Source organism: Pleurodeles waltl, chromosome 4_1 (assembly GCF_031143425.1).
Source record: "Pleurodeles waltl isolate 20211129_DDA chromosome 4_1, aPleWal1.hap1.20221129, whole genome shotgun sequence".
Classification (NCBI taxonomy): Eukaryota; Metazoa; Chordata; class Amphibia; order Caudata; family Salamandridae; genus Pleurodeles; species Pleurodeles waltl.
In genome coordinates this window covers 706,813,633-706,832,486 of record NC_090442.1, presented here as the reverse complement: position 1 = coordinate 706,832,486, position 18,854 = coordinate 706,813,633, and the positions used below count along the sequence as shown (strand labels likewise).

Genomic DNA, 18,854 nt, shown 5'->3' with positions numbered 1-18,854 from the left:
GGCCCTGGGGAGTGGCGGTCCCCAGGGCCATCAATGACTCCACAAGGGGGGCCATGCAGCACTCCTCCAATGACCATTTCTCTGTGGTAGGTGGTGGTCCCTGGGGTTGCGGGAGGGCTGAGTGGCCCCCCGCACTGTATGTCTTTAATGCCTTGGGGAGGTGGTGGTCCTCAGAGCTGCAGTGGGCCAGGTGCCCCCTCTGCACTGTTTGTCTTTAGTGCTCCAGGGAGGTAGCAGTTCTCTGGGCTGCAGGAGCGACGTGCAGCTCCATGCATCATGTCTGCTTAAAGTCCCAGGGAGGTGGCGGTCCGTGGGGCTGCGGGGGCTGGATGGCTCTCACACCTAATTTTGTAGCCCAGGGTGTTGGCAGTCCCTGGGTTAGCAGGGGGGCTGGGCACCCCCTCATTAAAATTGCAATACCCCCAGGGACTGGCCCACCAAGAGCTTATTACAAAAGAAGTGCAGGAGCCCGCGTTTTTTTTTTTTTAAATTGTCACTGGATCCACGGAACCAGCTGCAAATCGCAGCGAAAATTTAAAAAAATGCTTTTTAGCTCTCAGAGGTCCCTCTGGACCCCAGCACCAGAGCTAAGGGGTCAGGGTGTTCCTACCGTGGCCCCCTTTTTTAAATTCTTTTTTTCTGGGACTTGACTGAAGCAGAGTTCCAAGATGGCTGCCAACACTTCCTTGTTGAAGTGTTGGCAGCCAATCAAATCTCAGCATGATCGGGAGGGTTATAAAACTTGTTTTTTCTTTAATTTATCACCAACTGCTGAACGGATTTACACCAAATTACAAAAGAGGCTCTTTCTGAACCTAGAGCTACCTTTCTGCTAAATTTGGTGTAATTTTGTCCTGTAGTTTGGGCACTGTCGCTGTTCAAAATTCATCAGGAAAAATGAATGGGAAAACCGGTTTTGGGATCATGAGAGAGAGAAAGAAACAATACTTTTGCTGACACCATGATGATTTTGCAGTTTGTCTAACTTGCTATGCAACAATTGTGCATAAGAACCCCTTGAGATGCTGCCTGGCTTCCTTTTGATTTTGCTGCTCATTTTGGACAAGAATAGTTTCTTATTTAGCAAACTCCTTGTAACTTTGCAACTAAGAACTTTTAGAGCATTATCTCTATACAGCATATATTAATCTTGTAATAAAACACTTTAACTTTTTATTCATCTAGAACCCAGTTATTGAGAGGGACCATTATTTATTTGAACTGTTTTCCCTATTAATTGATGTTTGGGGTACCCTAATGCAAATTTTATTCTGTGGGAGAATCAGATGAGTAAAAGCTAGGGATGTCTAAATTTTGGGGTGTCCAAATTTTGGGATATGCTTTTGCTCCCACATTACCGAATATGAGAATTCATTGACAATTGGCTTTGGATAGAAAACAAAGAAGTTGACAGAGCTAGAAACCATTGGGAACCACTGCATGGCATCAGAAAACAGAAATAGAATGTAGAATCAAATGATGCCTTCGAAATTACAGAGCATGCAGCAGACGTTAAGGGGAGAGAGAGAAAAGCTTTCTAAGGAGGGCAACAAAAAGGTGAGATATGAGGAGGGGGAAAAGTAGGTAGAGGAAATGGTCAGTCTAGAGGATAAGCCTCTGGAGTTGAAGGATCTTGTTTTATATTCAGCCAGCTGGGACACTGGAAGCAAGACTGCCCCCAACCTTTCATCACATGGAGCAGATCTTGCTGAACTGCCTGAATTTCATGAAAATCACCGGAATACCTATTCTGAATTTTAGGACAGTGTTGGACCTGACATCATTGGCATGATATTCCACCAAATGTCTTGCCTTCACCCCTTCTGTTTTGCTGAATTTGCTTTTGTTGGTGTTATAACTCTGGGCACTTTACTACTGCTAGCCAGAGCTAAAAAGATTGTGGTCTCTCCTTTAAACATCGTAAATTGGCACAATTCATTTACTTGTAAGTCCCTATTAGGTGGTACTTCGTGTACCTATGGCCTGTCAATTTAATGCTTATAGTAGGCCTGCAGCACTCATTGTGCCACCCAAGAAAGTAGCTTTTTAAAATATGTCTCAGGCCTGCCATTGCAATCTTTAGTAACGTTTTAAACTACCATTTCAATCTGGTAAAATAAACCTTTTGCCAGGCCGAAACCTTTCCTAATCCTTTCCTTTAATTACCCATAAAGTAGAGCTTAAGGTTTCACAGGGCAGGGTGCACTCTATTTAAAAAGCAGGACATGCAAGTTACATTTTACATGTCCTGTTAGTGAAAAACACCACAAAGTGTTTTTTTTACTCGTGTAAAGCCTATCTATCCCATTGACTAACACTGGGTTAACTTATTACATCTAATAAGTGATAAGGGTGCCTCCCCCGTCCTGGACCATTGGCTATCTCTTGAGCTCCTCCCACGTAAGAATGTTAAATCTTGGAGTGTTAGGCTCTTTGTGACCACGAATAGTCCCATTTGTACTGAAACTCTGCTACCTGCCACGACTGCTAATGCAAACCTCTTTGCACTGTAGCAACCACCAGCAATGACGGGCAACACGAGATCTGTCCTTTGTGCTACAGCTACAACAGCCAGTGATAACTGCCACTGTGAAGCTCCCGTAACAACCATCTGCGAGCATGACTGGCTCTTTGAAATACAGCGACTCCAGGCCTCCTCTTCGCACTCACTATAGCATCAACCATGAACAACACTCTCCCTGCACCTCACAACCTACTCCACTGAAAGTGTAAATCTTTGTGCTGGACTTTAAGCAGGACTACCCTTGTCCCTGCATCTGGCCCGCTCTCCATTGCGATCGGCCTGAACTTGTGACTTTACCCCAGTCTAGCATGACCAGATGACCCCAAGCGGCACTTTGGGTTCTATATACCTAATATTCCAAAACTGCTGAGCTCTGGTTCTAATGATTGGATTTTTGTCATACTGGCATAATTTTATTTACTCAAATATACCCTATTTGTCTGCATTGGTTTGGGAGTTTTCTTGTGTTGTGTTGTCAATGTATTACTGTTCATGTGCTGCATAAGTACTTTACACATTACCTCTAAGTTTAGCCTGACTGCTCTGTGCCAAGCTACCAGAGGATTATGCACTGGTTAATTTAGTAACTTTTGATGGTTCACCCTTGCAAGAATTTTGGTTGTTGCCTCAGTGGGGCTTCCACCCTTCAACCAATAACCAGATTTTTTACAGATATCTGGAGAGGGTCCAATTGTGTTATCAATACCTTAACTCTTGCAGATCAAAAAGTACATGTAGATTGACTCATTAAGAGTAAAATGATAAATGCACCACTTGCCTCACAGAGCCAAGTATTGGCTAATTTGTCTTACACATTTGTGAGTTTCTCGTCGTATTTGTCTCAGCCAAGTCCATAGATGCAATCTGTATCTCTAACCAACGAGTTCCTCACCTCGTCTCTGACTCCATCTCTCTCTCTTTGGTATGCACACTGAAAAACATTCTCTTTTTTGTGAGCTGTCACCTGCTAATTCTTTAGAAATGTATATACTCTTCAAGCTAAATTGCACTGTGTTCTGTATCCTAGATGGGGTTTATCTGAATATACTCCAGAAGCATGAAAATGAGGTCCTTCCCCTTTTGTGTGAAAATACTAATTGTCAGCCCAACTCAAACAAGGATGAAGTTTCTCCCAATTTCACTGAGTTGCTTTCCCAGGTAGTGCCCTCACTGTGGTCCACCAAGACCGTTGATGTGGGGTTCATCACTTCAATGGAACCAATGAAGATCAAGATAGACCCCTTTGAAGATACCCAGAATACTTCAATATTCATTAAAACTAAAAGCAATCAATCTGCCTTGTGATACCTGATTTATGTAAGCAAGGGGTTTTAATGCCTATTGTCAGCAGGTATAAAATCCTGACTTTTCGACATACAAACTGGGCAAAGCCAACGTGTATGTTTGTATAAGGTTCTAGAGAAATTATTAATGAGGTCATCAATAGCTTACCGGTGATCCCTAACCCTGCCACCGTCCTTTCCTGCATTCCTGCTAATGCTAAATGGTTCACTGTGGTTGACCTCTGTTATGCCTTCTTCCATCTCCCTAAATGAAGACAGACAGTTTTGTTTCACAATCCCATTAAGAAGGTTTCAACTTTCATGGAAGAGGCTCCCACAGAGTCGCTGTTCATCTTTTCCCTAGCCCCCAGACACATTAGTTTTCCCTTCGGTTCTACTTTGGTTCAGTATGTTCATGATGTATTGCTGGCTTTCGTTACCCTATATCTTTGTGAGGTCAACTTGAACAACCGCCTCATTGAATTGCCTAAGAAGGTACCCAAAATATTAAAGGGAAAGCTACAGTTTTGCATTCCTCGGGTACAGTACATTGGCCAGGAAACATCTGCTGCTGAATGTCTCTTGTCACAAGACAATTGAAGCCTTTCATAAGTTGAACCATCCTGTACATGTTTCTAAAATGCAAACCTTTCTGGTTATGGACAATCTTAGATCTGATACCCATAGGTTGTAGTCCTGTAAACCTTTTGTCTTCACCCCTCCAATGTTGCTGAATCTGTTTTTGCTGGCTTTAGGACTCTGTGCACTTTACCATTGCTAACCAGTGCTAAAGTGCATGGCAACATTGACTTACACCTAATTGGATGATATAATTTACTGCTGAGCCCCTAGTAAAATGTACCAAATGTATCCAGGCCCTGTAAACTAAAAGCTACTAGTGGGTCTTCAGCATTACTTGTGCCACCCACTAAAGTAGCACCTTAAAATATGTTTCAGGCCTGCCACTGCAGCCGGTTGTGCAGTTGTAAACTGCAGTTTTGACTTGGCAAAATAAACCTTTTACAGGTCTAAACCTGCCTTTTTTAAACTTCTACATCACCCTAAAGTAGGCCCTTGCAGCTCCGAGGGAAGGGTGCATGGTATGTAAAAAGCAGGAAAATTGGGTTTAAGTATTACGTCTTAGCAGTGAAAAACACCTACAAAAGTAGTTTTTCACTGTTGCCAGGCTGCTTCTTCAATGGACAATCACTGGGTTACCTATTTATCTTGAATAAAGTGTAACTTCAGATTGGGTGCAGGTAGCAAAATAGTTATTGGACTCTTCTAAATTCTAATCTAAAACCCTCTTTAATAGTAAAGTTGGATTTTAAGTCACAATTCCATATATGCCAGTTGTAAAACGTTGGCATTTCTGAGCCCAAACCTATTCTGCCAGTAATCAAGGTTACATGAATGCGACTGTCTCCTCTATTATGAATTTTTAGACCCCCCCACCTTCCCCTGTTGGACCTGGCCCTTCCTACAGGGTCATTCCCCAAACATTTTGCCTTCTCCTCCTAATTTTAGGACCCTTTTTGGCTGACGTTATGACTCTGGTCACTTTATCACTGCTAATCAGTACTAAACTCCATGTGCTCTCCCTTTTAAACTTGGTATGATTGGCTTATACCTGATTGGCACATTTAATTTACCTGTAAGTACCTTGTACAGTGGTATTCCTATATTCAGGGCCTGTAAGCGAAATGCTACTAGTGGGCCTGCAGCGCAACTAACGCCACCCGCAGAAGTAGCCTTTCAAACCTGTCTCAGGCCTGCTAGCACAGGAACTGTGTGCGCAGTTTACTGCCCACGGGGCCTGACATCTAAATTTACTTGCATTTAAATTTACTACATGTAAGTCACCAATAATGTAAGCCCTAGCGAGCCCTATGGGACGGGTGCTATGTATGTAGACGTGGTAGTGACAGACAGCCTATTTTGGTTTCTCACTGCTGTGAGTGCTGCCTGTACACAGGGAGGGTGGAGGTGTCACAGAGGTGCATCTACATATTGAATGGTCTTTCTGGGCTTAGAGAAGGGGAGGTGGGGCACACTTGCATCTGTAAAGGTTGTGCCCTGGCCTCACACAAAGGGCTTGTTTACCCTCAACTGATGTTTGGAGCCTGTGCTGGAGGACAGAGGGGGCACTCCCAGCACCAGCTGTAACGGGTTGGAGCCTCCTCTCCCCCTCTTTGTTAAACCTTTGCAAAACTGAGTATAAGTGCAGGAGATTTTTCCTCACAATTTTGGAGACACTCTGGACAAGAAACCTACTTGTAACTGGACACAGAATGCTGGAGGGACTGACCAGGAACCACCTTGAAATGCTGCTGCTGTGCTGACTGGTGACCTGCTTGGTCACTTGGAGGAACTGCCCATCTGCATCCCCTTTTTGCTGGCCTGCTGCTGGGCCCTGCGGTCCTGTGCTCCATCTTTTGTGTTCCCCAGGGGCGGGGTGCTGTGACCCCTGACCCCTGCCATCATCTGCAGCAGCGCGGAAGGAGCACTCCCTTTTTCTTGCTTATAGCGCCTGGGTAGCACTTTGGATCCCTTGGCTAGCGCTTGGTAAGTACCTTTTCCTTTAAGTAATTAGCGCCTCGAGAAGCGCTCTTATTTGGTGGCCCCACGCGATTTGAAAGCACTTGCCGATGTGCCAAAATCACTGCCGCAACCAAGGAATCCTGAAATTCATGAGCACATCAGAAGCACGCTCTTGGAAGTGCCCCCGGGGCACGAAGAAAAGGAACAAGGAGCGCTTGTGCTCCTAGCGGTGCCCCCCGGGCGAAGCACTCTCCGAGGGGCACCCCCGGGTCACCTACATGCATTGACTTTGGCCTGTTCACCTCTGCGGCCCGAACTGGCTGATCTGTAGATCTTGCACACCGGCAGGTGCCGTCAGAGCAAGGAGGACTCGCTGGAAGCCACCGCACTACGAGGCCCCTGCAGGGGTATAGGAGCCAGGGCCTGGCAGAAGCCTCATCGAGGCCCCCAGCACTGCTGGTCCTCTTCCTTTTGCCACTCATTGGGGTTTTGGTTTTACCACCCCCACCCGGGAGGGCCAGTTGTGGCCCGGGGGCGGGTACAGAGCTTGCGGGCACCTAGTTCGGGTGTGAGCCCCAGGAGGGGCCCTGATATCAGAAACAGAGGGGGTGCGTGCCACCCCCATTCCCCAATAATCAAATGGCCCCTGTTTGACCGCAGAGGAGCGCAGGGGGTCCTCTTTTTCCTCGTGGCACGGGAGGTGCCTCCAACCTATGAAAACAGGTACTTTGAAAGGCCACATGTTCTGTATGAATCCTCTGAGAATGTGATGCTAATCTGTTCCTTATAAATTGCCGTATAGATGCTAAAGGTCCTTTTATGGGCATTCTATGCTAATACAGCTTCATGACTTGCCATATGTTTTCTAATGTTCCTGGTATGGGCATTTATGATGGTTTTATGACAAGTGCATTCCTTTAGTAATGTTTTCCTGACTACTGCTTATGTTTCAGAATAATAAGTAATCTGTGTGTTATCTGTGACTACTGCTAGTTTTTGCAGAGTAACAGTACTGTGGAATGTTCTGACAACTGCTTGGGCAGCAGGGTATTACTGACATGTTTTGTTTGGTCTAATGATGTTGTGTACAATACAGTTTATTTTCATATAACTAGGTGTTGTGTTTCCTTTGTGGTGTATTTATTGTGTCATGTGTGTGTGTGTGTGTTGTGCAAACGCTTTACACATTGCCTTCGGGTTAGGCCTGACTGCTCGTGCCAAGCTACCAATGGGGTGATCAGGGGTTATCTTGGACGTGTAACTTCTTTGCACTGTGGGTGGGTTCTGCCTGGCTTAGGTGCATACCCTAGCCAACAAGATACCCCAGACCCCTGCAAGACATGAGGGGAAAAGGGGCATAGGTGTGAAAGGTTGGGTCATTCCGGCAGGATGGCTGGGGAAGGTGTTGCCCTCAATTACACTTCAAAGACCTTGCCTGCAACAATTACTAAAGAACCTGACCATGGACTTTTGCATTCCAAGTCATTTGGGATTCAAACTCAGGAGGCGCTGTGGAGTGGGCCAGATGTTGTCTCCCACACATAGGATGGCACTGAGAATAAAAGGTGGCACTCTCAGACCCCAAGTCAGATCACATCTGGGCCAGTGGAAGACTCAGAAAAAGGACTGTCCTAATGCTGGAAGGACAACCTTGCTGCCTGAAGCAGGAAGACCTGCTCCTTGAACCCAGGACCACCAGAGTAACTCCAGGGGCATTCTGGCTGGACTCCTGTGTGAGCCACATGGACACAACAAGCTCTAGAGAACCTGCTGCTGGTCCCTGCTGAAGTGAGCCCCCATCCCCAGGTCCTAGATCCTTGGTGTGGTGCTAAAGTGGCCTTCTCCTACCAAAACCCAAAACCTGGGGTTTGGAAAAGTTAAGCAAATACTGCTCTGAGAACTGACCAGAGACTGGGACCTACCTGTAAGCCAATCCACCTAAAGTGCATCACCGCTGGGATTTACTTCATCACAGCTCCTGCTTCAGTCTTCTCTGCAGCAGCCAATACCTTTTAGCTGGACCTCTTGGTAATGGTATTGGGTCTCAGGAAGCCTTCTTTGGCTACAGGCTGCAGCCTTGTCCTGCTGGGGTATTTTGAGCTCCAGAACAATTTCTACCACAGAAGGTCGAAATCTTCACTGTGTTTGATGGCAACCAGCATCCCATTCATGACGATTACCTCCACGACCTGAAAGTCCACCTTTTTATGCTTGGAGCTTTTCTTGCCATCGGCTATAGCCTGCTGCCTGGCCGTGCTGAGGACTTTACCTTCTCCAAGAAAGCTTCAAAATTTCATTTAAGTCCAAAGGTATCTCTTGGCCAGGGTGAACCTGGTAACTGTATCAGACCTGCGCTCCATCATGGGTGGCCTTAACGTATGGCTTTGTCACAGGCTCATGCAGTAAGATACCTGCAATTGGTGCTCCGTTCTTTTTGGTATTATTTTGACTGAAAACTGTAAAGATTCATAATTCCGGTTCACATGTTGGATTTAAATCATCTTGGTCTTATTGTATTTATTAAAATGTACTCTATGGCCCTCATTTTGACCCTGGCGGTAAATCCCACTTACCATCACACTGACGGCCGCCAATTTACCGCGGCGGTGGCGGATATCTGTTCACCATATTATGAAACACACACACCAATCTGACAGAATACGGCCACAGACACAAATCCGCCAGCCCAAAGGTCAGTAATAAACTGGGGGCATCAAAACCCACACCGTTATGCCAACAGAACAACACCCATCACATTATGACCTTAAATCACCACGGCAGACATTCAACTGCGGTGAACCATTGGTGGTACATACTCACAATGGACACCCACAGACAAAACAACACCACATTGGACAATTCAAACAACACACACCTGACACCCATACACACCACACCCACACAATTATCAAACACACACCCACATTACCCAAAACCCCTTATGAATACTAATCATTGGCACAAGCCTGAGACCAAGACCACTGTGACAACTAGACACACACACCACATACACCCATACATCCCTTACGTACCCCACATCACACACCTCAACACATTACCCAACACACCCTCACCAACACACATCACATAACACCCATGGCACCACAAAGGCACTTCTGTTTCACTGAGGCGGTGTTAAGGGTCATGGTGGAGGAAATCGTCAGGGTAGAGCCACAGCTGTTTGGAGCACAGGTGCAGCAAATATCAAAAGCCAGGAAGATGGAGCTATGGTGGAGAATCGTGGACAGGGTCAACGCCGTGGGATAGTACCCCAGAACAAGAGATGACATCAGGAAGAGCTGGAACGACCTACGGGGGAAAGTACATTCCATAGCAGCACGACATCAGCTCGCTATCCAGAGGACTGGTGGTGGAACCCCACCTCCTCCCCTACAACACACAGCATAGGAGGAGCAAGTTTTGGCAATACTGCATCCTGAGGGCCTGGCTGGAGTCAGAGGAGGACTGGACTCTGGTAAGTCAACTTTCAACAATTATCACCCCCCATACCTGCATGCCATCACATACCCTCACTCCCATCACTCCATTCCATCCCACACACTCCACCATCACATCTCACTAATCCCAATACCAAGCCCTGCATGCTGTACCAATGCATGGACACCTCTCACAGCCCTGCATGGACACTCAACACTTCATCACTAAAGCATGCACAGCTTAGGGAAAGTAACAATCCCACCATACACCAACATACACAAGTAAAAGCTGGCAGGGCAACAGCAACCATAGAGGGGACGCCAGGAATGTACAATATGTCAAACGCATGAAGCATAATACATCATTTACATCCCCACAGGTCCCCAGCCAATGTCACTGGAGAGGAGGTGCCAACACTATCTAGTCCCCCAACAGAAGAAGCCCACAGTGATGACAGTAACTCTGGTCTTCAGGATCTGGATGATCTACCTGGCACAACAGGGACCACTGGACAGCTGGTCACCCAAATCCAGTCACAGACCACCACAGAGCCTCACTCATCAGGAAACAACACCACAGCACCCACCCAGCATACCCAAACCTCTGTGCTTGGGACACGTCAATCAGCAGTGTTCCCATCTGTACAGGGACCCCAGGCCACACCTCGCCCCCAAGACAATCAGGGACCTGGGGTCAGTGGCAGTGGGCACACCATTCAGGGGACAGAGGCACAAGCCAACAGGGACACTGGGAGGACTCCTGTGTGCCTGGGGGAGGACAGGAATAAGGACCCAACTCTCCAGGAGGCGCTCTCCGAGATCCTGGGAGCCTATCAACATTCCCAGGACACGATGGGCCAGATCCTAGACAATGTGCAGGAGAACAGGCGGCTGCAGGAGGGACAGTATCAGGGGATCAGGGAGGACTTGCAGGCCATCAACAACACCCTGATCTCCATAGCAGGAGTGCTGGCAGACATGGCCAATATTATGAGGGAGGCAGTGTCACACTAGTGGGCCCTTGCCACTAGCCAGTTGTCTAAACAGCCTTCCACTTCTGCTGCCTCTAGTGGCCAGGAGGCCTTGCCACAGGACCCACAGACCACCAGCACTCCTTCCCCTGCAGAAGGTGAACCACCCCACAAACGTTCCCTGCGATCCAGGCAGAAGCCAGGGACACTTGCCAAGTCCCCCGCCCGGAAATGAGATTCTCCTGATTGTCCTCCTTGTGTCCCACTCAGTCACCTTGTCCACCTTAAACTGCCATGGCTCCCCTTTCTAAGTCCCCTTAGACACTGCACCTGTGCTACAAAAAGACTGGAACAATACCCTGGACTTTCCTCCATCATCACCCCACCCCATGGCACTTTACCCTCTATATATTAGTAGCACAATAAACACTCTTTGCTATAAATCAATGTTGAGCATGTAATGTATTTCAAATATGCATTGATTATAACAGGTACAACCATTGCAAATGAACTGTACAGAGAATAAGCATAGAATCCATTTGTAGCTGGCTGTTGTAATCTCAACAGGGTTATTTGTCAAATCACCAACATCTGCAAAATGCGCAGCCAGAGGTAACAGTAAGTGGGCATAGAAGTGGTAAATATCCGCATGCCAATGCCACACAAAATACAACCAAAGTAATTGAAATGTAAAGTTGCACTTTCTCATCTATGTGTCATTGGAGTACTGACAAATCCAAGTGGTTCTGTTGTCCACATCCTCATCCTCTGCCTCCTCATCCTCACTGTCCACAGGGTCTACTGCTGCCACAGGGGCATCTCCAGTCTCCTCCTCCTGCAGAAAAGGTACATGGATCTGAGGGCCAGGTTGTGCAACATGCAGCATGCCACGACTATCTGGCAGACCTTCTTGGGTGAGTAGCACTAGGATCCACCTGTCAGATGGAGGCACCAGAACCTGGCCTTCAGGAGGCCGAAGGTCTTTTCAATTATCCTTCTGGTTCACCCATGTGCCTCGTTCTTCTGCCCTTGTCCTGGCATTCCTCACAGGGGTCAGCAGCCATGATAGGTTTGGGTAACCAGAGTCACCTGCAAATATTGAGGGACAACATTTAGCTACACACTATCCTATATGGCCCACATCATAGGCATACACCAACATATGCTTGGTGGGAACCAGGGCTCACCTATTAGCCACACCTTGTGTCTCTGTAGTTGGGCCATCACATTTGGGATGCTGCTATTCCTCAGGACAAAGGCATCATGCACTGACCCAGGATACTTAGCATTGACGTGGGAAATATACTGGTCCGCCAAGCACACCATCTGCACATTCATTGAGTGGAAACTCTTATGATCCCTGAACATCTATTCATTTTGGCGGGGGGGGCAAATGCAATATGTGTTCCATCAATCACCCCAATTATATTGGAGATAAGTCCCATTGCATAAAATCTGGCCTTCACAGTTGCTAAATTCTCAACCTGGGGGAATGTAATGTAGCTGCACATGTGTTTTATCTGGGCAGACAACACCCTTGTCAGCAATATTGAGAACATTGGCTGTGACATTCCTGCTCCCAAGCCCACTGTTACTTGGAAAGAACCAATTGCACAGGAAATGGAGAACTGATAGCATTTGCACAAGAGGGGGTATCCCAGTGGGCTGACGGACAGCAGATATCAATTCAGGCTCTAATTGGGCACACAGCTCTGTGATTGTGGCCCTGTCCAGTCCATAGGTCAGGATAATGTGCCTGTCCTCCAGTGTAGCCAAGTCCACCGGGGGGGGGTATGTCCCCCCCTGGTATGTCTCCATCTCCTATTCATCTGCAGCAGTAGGTATCTAAGGGACAAAAGAATGGGGAGGCTATCACAAACTGAACAATGGATCCACAACAGTAGTCCGCAATCTGTAACCATGTTATGGGACAGTGTCATTTGTGAAGTATGTGTCTATTTATCCTGTGACGCAGCATTATTCCATAGGCCTGTCCCTCCCAGCCCAGAAATGGCACCTGCCTGTCCTGTGTGGAGGGACAGGCGTAAGTGAGGTAATGCCGCTGACGTTGTGCACCATGTCAGTAGGCGCTTGGGAGCACCGTGCAAATCCTCACTGGTTATTATTGTGCCCTATGGGGTACAGTGGCCAATGGTGATCTACGCCGGCTGTGGCGGTATGCACCGCCTCGGACGTGGCTGCCATTTTCTATCTGATTCCTCACTTGTTTCCTGACCTTCCATAGGAGAGGACCTACACTGTATGTGCTGCTGTGACCTGTGTTTGGAAACTACCATGGCCCGTGTGACTGGGGAAAGGTCCCCAGCCTTCACTTCTGAGGAATTGGAGAGACTGGTGGATGGGGTCCTACCCCAGTACGGACTGCTGTATGGGCCTCCAGACCAACAAGTGAGTACACTGTGGGCATGATGTATGTGTCCATGAATGTATCGTGTTGTATGTGAAGGCATTGTGTAAGGGGGGAAGTCCTCTTGGCGGTGTACATGTTGTGTGCGGGGCTATGTGTGTGCCAATGGTGATGGAAACGGGTATGGTGTGCCATTCATGTTACTGGCTAGACTGTTTTTCTAATGGTGTTCTCCTGTCCCTATTGCCTCTGCAGGTCAGCGCCCATCAAAAGAAGGCTATATGGCGTGCCATCCCCAAGGACGTGCGGACCCTGGGGGTCTATGGCAGGCGGATCACCCACTTTCGGAAACAGTGGGAGGACCTGAGACGCTGGGCACGGAAGACAGCAGAGGCCCAGCTGAGGATGGCCTCCCAGTGAGGAAGGGGTGCCCGTCGGACCCTGACCCCCTGATGGCCCACATACTGGGGTGGCCTATCCTGAGCTGGATGGGTGCTTGAGGGCATCACAGCAGTCACAAGGGGGTGAGTACAAGTGGCCATCATTGAAGCTCACGGCTGGAGGGGTGGTCTCTGTGTGGTGTTGTGTGTCAATGGGTGCCCCTAGGCCAGGCCAGATATAGCAACATAGGTCTTCTGTTGACTAAGGGTCTGAAGGGGAAATACTGCCTACCTAGCTTGTTCGCATCCACTACTGGTCAAGGCTGTGTGGGTCCCAGGTGTGCTGTAGTTGGTGGTGTGTGCTCCTCCTCATGCCTTGGTGGCTAGCAATATCACTGGTAGTGCAATGCACAGTGTGTAGGCCTGTACCTTGTGTGTGAGGATGCTGTGTACGCCAACTGTGGTGTTGTTGCAGTCACTGACCCAGTGTATCCTTTTCCTCTCTTCCCCCCTTTCTTGTTTTGTCATCCTGTCCTTATGTGCTTTAGCATCATCTGGTGGAGGAGCAGAGGCACCAGCGACTGAGGGAGCTGCATCCCACAGGCCCCTGGAGGCACCAACGCTGAGGGCACCAGTGGGGTGGATGGCGAGGGGAGCACCTCGGCAGAGACTGGAAGGGACAACACAGACTCTGATACCTCCTCCGATGAGAGCTCCCTGGTGGTGGCGGAAACTTCTGTGACCACCCCAGCTACAGGTACAGCTGCCACCTCCCGTATCAGCACCACCCGCCCAGTAGCCTCTCAGTGAGTTGCCCATGCCCTATCACCCAGGAGGGTGGGCATCTCCTTCGCCACAGGCACCTCAGACCCTGCCTCATTGAGCCCTGCTGCCCTGAGTGAGGAGGCTATTGACCGCCTCAAATCCATCTCTGTAGGGCAATCAACCATTGTGAATGCCATCCAGGGGCTGGCAGCCCAGATGCAACAATCTAATGCATTCCTGGAGGGCATTCACGGTGGATTGATGGCCCAACAGAGATCAATCCAGACTCTGGCCTCCTCTCTGATGGCAGCCATTCTCCCTGTTTCTACATCCCCCCTCCAACTACCACTTCCTAGTCCCATTCTCCTCAACCCCAACCCATCCCAAGCACACAGCCAAACGAGCATTCACACAAAACAAAACGCAAGAGTTTCAGAGGCAAACACAAGCACCACACTTCATCCCACAGGCACTCAAACAAACACCATCCAGTTGCAGACACAACAACATCCACTATTTCCACTGTCTCCCCCTGCTCCTCCTCCACCTCCCACCCAGTTCCGTCCACACTTACACCTGCATGCACTACATCATCATCCACTACCTTCATCATCACCACACCAAGCAGAACACACACCTCACTGGCAGACACCTCCACAACATCCATGCAAACGTCCCCTGTGTCCTCTCCCACTGTGTCTGTCCCCCCTTCTAAAGTACACAAACGCAAGCACTCAGACACCCAACAGCCATCCACCTCACAACAGCATACAACCCATGCACCTGCACCCATATCCAGCAGACAAACACCTCCAATAACCACTCCCTCATCCTCCACTTCCATTACTTCTCCCTCTTTTTGCCCCAATGTCCCTAAAAAGTTTTTCCTTTCCCAGACTGACCTCTTCACTACCCCTCCCCCCGTCCTGCACATATAGCCAGGGTATCAAGGACCCAGCCAAGTCCCTCAGCCAAACAGTCCAGTTCCGTAACCCTGAACAGTACATTAATAGCATCATAAATTGTGATGCTATTGCCCCCTACCCTGCTCCTTGGTGTGCCATATTTTAAATACAGCGCACACATGTTGGCAGTAGGGGGGCACTGAGGGGCACAAGAAAAGTGGCGCTGCAGTGAGTGCAGCACCACTTTTCTTAAATCTGCCCCAAAATATGCTTTTGACCTGATGCACAGTTTTGGGCTCCTTCAGCTGCAAAGAGGGTGCCTAACCTCTGCAGAAACTCTGATTAAAAGCATTCAGTATGAAGAAAATCTCCTGAGTGTCAGTTAACCAAACAGCATACCCATGAAGTGCCTAATGGAAATGCCTGATTCAGCAGTCTGAACAGCTGATTTGTCTAAAAGTGCTGATGTTGCTATGTTGTACGAATCAATTTCTTCCCTATGCCTCTTCTAAATGATTTATTGTTGCATAATGAAGCTTCTAACGGCAGAAAGCAACCGTGGATCAAACAAAAATGTGAAATGGACCTTGATGGAATGTGAAGAGACAGCACTGGGAGCAGTGGCAGCTGGAGTCGGGGCAAAGTTGTGGAGCAAGGGGTGGCACCACACAAAAAAGACACACAAAACCTCCCAAAAAACCTACCTGCTGCATCACTGCCAGTTCGCCGCTCTTCTGGGTCCCTCGCTGAAGGCACAGGCCCCTGACCTGCCCGGCGAACAATCCTAACGCTGCTCTCATGATGCTGGCAGCATGAGAGCAGCATCAGGATTGGCCTAAGTGCTCTCGATATGTGCTGCCAACCAGACTGGGAGCCTGTGCCTGCTTTCTCCAACCCAGCAACAGTGTTGGGTTGGAAATAGCTCAGTGTACATGTGTGTTTGGCTATCCTCAGACTGCCGGCAAAACACAAGTGCACTGAGGGGAGTGCATCTACCACCTCCAAGGCCCGACCCCCAGAAAATAAAATGATAATAAATATAATAAATATAGTTTATAATTGTTTTATTTTTCAAGTTTGCAGCTGCTACTGTTGGTTGGGGGGTGGGGCGATGCTCCTCAGCCATAGCATTGGAGCCGCTGCTGACTGGGAGTTAGGTCAAATCAAAATTTCTTCTCCCCAGCTTTGCATGGTTCTATCATGGAGCTGCCCATGTTGTTAGCGATGGCATGTTACATGCTGCATGTTACAAACTGGTATGCACCCTCTATAGTCCAAATTTATTGCCATTCCTCTGTCAGTCCCATTATGCCAGGAAAGGGCTGAAGACCACACCCGTCACCTCTTTCCCCCTTATGATCCCTTAATGCACCTTCCAGTGGATTTTTCAGAAGTACCAGCCTTATTCCTCTTTTGCTAATGGTCTGTGTGTTCTCCTTGTGCCAGAGCAAATGTCATTAGACTTGCTTAGTGTTTACTTAGGGACATCATCTCCAAACAAGATCTCAAGCTACAATGGGACCCACTTCATTTCAATAGTAGTGCAGGAGATTTGCAAAGTTCTTGGCAAAGTGTCTGACTAAAGCCTGCCTCTCCCTTCAACCCGGTGACTGGGTTTATGTGATTGTCTATAACAGAGAAACTTCCCTTCGGTCATGGTGGCAAGTCCTTCCCATCACCAGCCCTGCTGTTAAATGCCAAGACCTGGGGACATGAACCCATTCCTCCCAGTGAAAGCAGCTGCACTGCCTAAGATCACAACCCTTCCTCATCGGCTCCGAGGTAAGCAACCTGTTTCTGGATACCAGAGCCCTCTGGCATGCTATCTTTGCTGCTGCCTTCAGCATCCAGCTGTTGGTGGGATGCATCATAGTTGTGGAATGGGGAGCGCTTGAAAGGCCAAAAGGTGCTGACCTTGTCCTTGGGTGGAGCCATTACCATGTCTATGACAGCAACTCTTACGTGTTGCTGCTTGAGAAATGCAGGCAATTAAAAATGTATCTTGCTGGATCTGCACTGAAGTGCCTGTTGATGTAGGGGAACAATGTCCTTTGATCGGGGTGCCCTTTAACAGAAATAAAACTTTTCTGACCTGTAATATCATGGGCACAGGCTGCTGAAATGTGAGGGGATCCTCCCTCAGTCCTTCCCAGGGCCAAACAAATACAACTTTCCCTTTGCCCCTTACCACACTGATGTAACTTATCTTATTATGTCAGAATGGGGAATGATCTGTGAGCACTATAAACAGAGCAATATATCTTTATGACCTGAAATTACTATGACATTGTTGTACAGACTATAAGGGGCACATTTAAGAGCCCATAGCACCATGCAAATGCCACATTGCAGTCATTTTTTATTTACCCTAATGTGGCATTAGAAGACCAAAAACGCAGCGCCATATTTACAAAGTGGCACAATGCATGCATTGCGCCACTTTGTAACCCTTTTCACTATATTATGCCTGAGCCAGGTATAATGTATGCAAAGGGGGAGTTCCCCCGTTAAAGGGGCTGAAACAATGGCACAAAGAAATCTAAGAGATTTCTTCGTGTCATTTTTTGTGGCACTTTTAACACCTGTTCAGAGCAGACGTTAACAGGAGGCTTCCATTGGTTACAATGGGCCTCTGGTTGCTTTGCAAGATTAGCGTCCAAATATTTTATTCTAATTCTGCGAAGCACCGAATTAGGGTAAATAATTCTGACGCTACTCCTCTAATTACCGCCATGGTGCGCCGTATTTTAAATACACGCCCACATGGTGGCGTTAGGGGGGGCACCCTTATAGCATAATGTATTCATGAGATTTAGAAACAATTTTATTTAGTGTTATACATTTGCCTGCATCTTGTATTATGCGTAGCCTCAATTTAAAATCGGCACATGATGAATTTAGCACTTATTTGCATTATTTTATCTTGTCCCAAGCTTCTTGCATTCTTTCTTACGAGAAGCTCCTACAATCTACTTGTTAGTCAGTTTCACCTAAATTAGCAGTTTCGGTCTCATGGGTTTGCTTTCTTTTACTTGTATTGAGAACAAATATATACAACTTTGTGTAATATAGAGAGTTTAGCATTAGAAGCTCCTTTGCGATTGTAGTCGGACGCTGTGCAATTATTGTTTTTCTTGCATTATGGCTATTTTCACATTAAACCCAGGATAGAAGTTTAGGCCTCCAGAAGTGTTGTGTTTTTTACATCTAAAATAAAATGGTCATCATTTCTAATGAATGAGCTCTGATTTTTTAGGAATCTAGGGTTCCTTTTCCGAGAGACCTGAGGAAAGATGGATAACTGCATATCTGGAATGATTTATCTGTTTTCCCCATTGAAAAAAAGAATGAAGTTACACTTTTCTTGTGCTTCTAAGTCCCTATGAACTCAGGACACTCAGCCTCCGCTTAGGATTCTGCTTGCACCCCTTACGGTTACGCACCTGGAGAACCAACTAACTATAATAAGCGTCTACCTCAGCAGCAACCAATGGAAGCGCCTCTTCATTAACCCAGACAGCTATCTCACAATGTCCCGCGTTGCCACAGTTTATGCTTGAGGGGAGGCGGTGCTACAGGCTGTCTACATTATTATCATAGAGGAACAAGCATACTCTCTGTTTAATAATGTGAATAGGCTATAGCCCTACCTCTTAATCAAGGCAAAAGCAACTTCTCTA

At 47.5% G+C, this 18,854-nt stretch overlaps 1 protein-coding gene across 1 annotated transcript in view; it reads right to left on the bottom strand.

Annotated features, from left to right (window-relative positions):
- Positions 1–18,854, bottom strand: part of PRKCQ (protein kinase C theta) — a 437,429-nt gene that overhangs the window by 128,419 nt on the left and 290,156 nt on the right. The window lies entirely within an intron of this gene.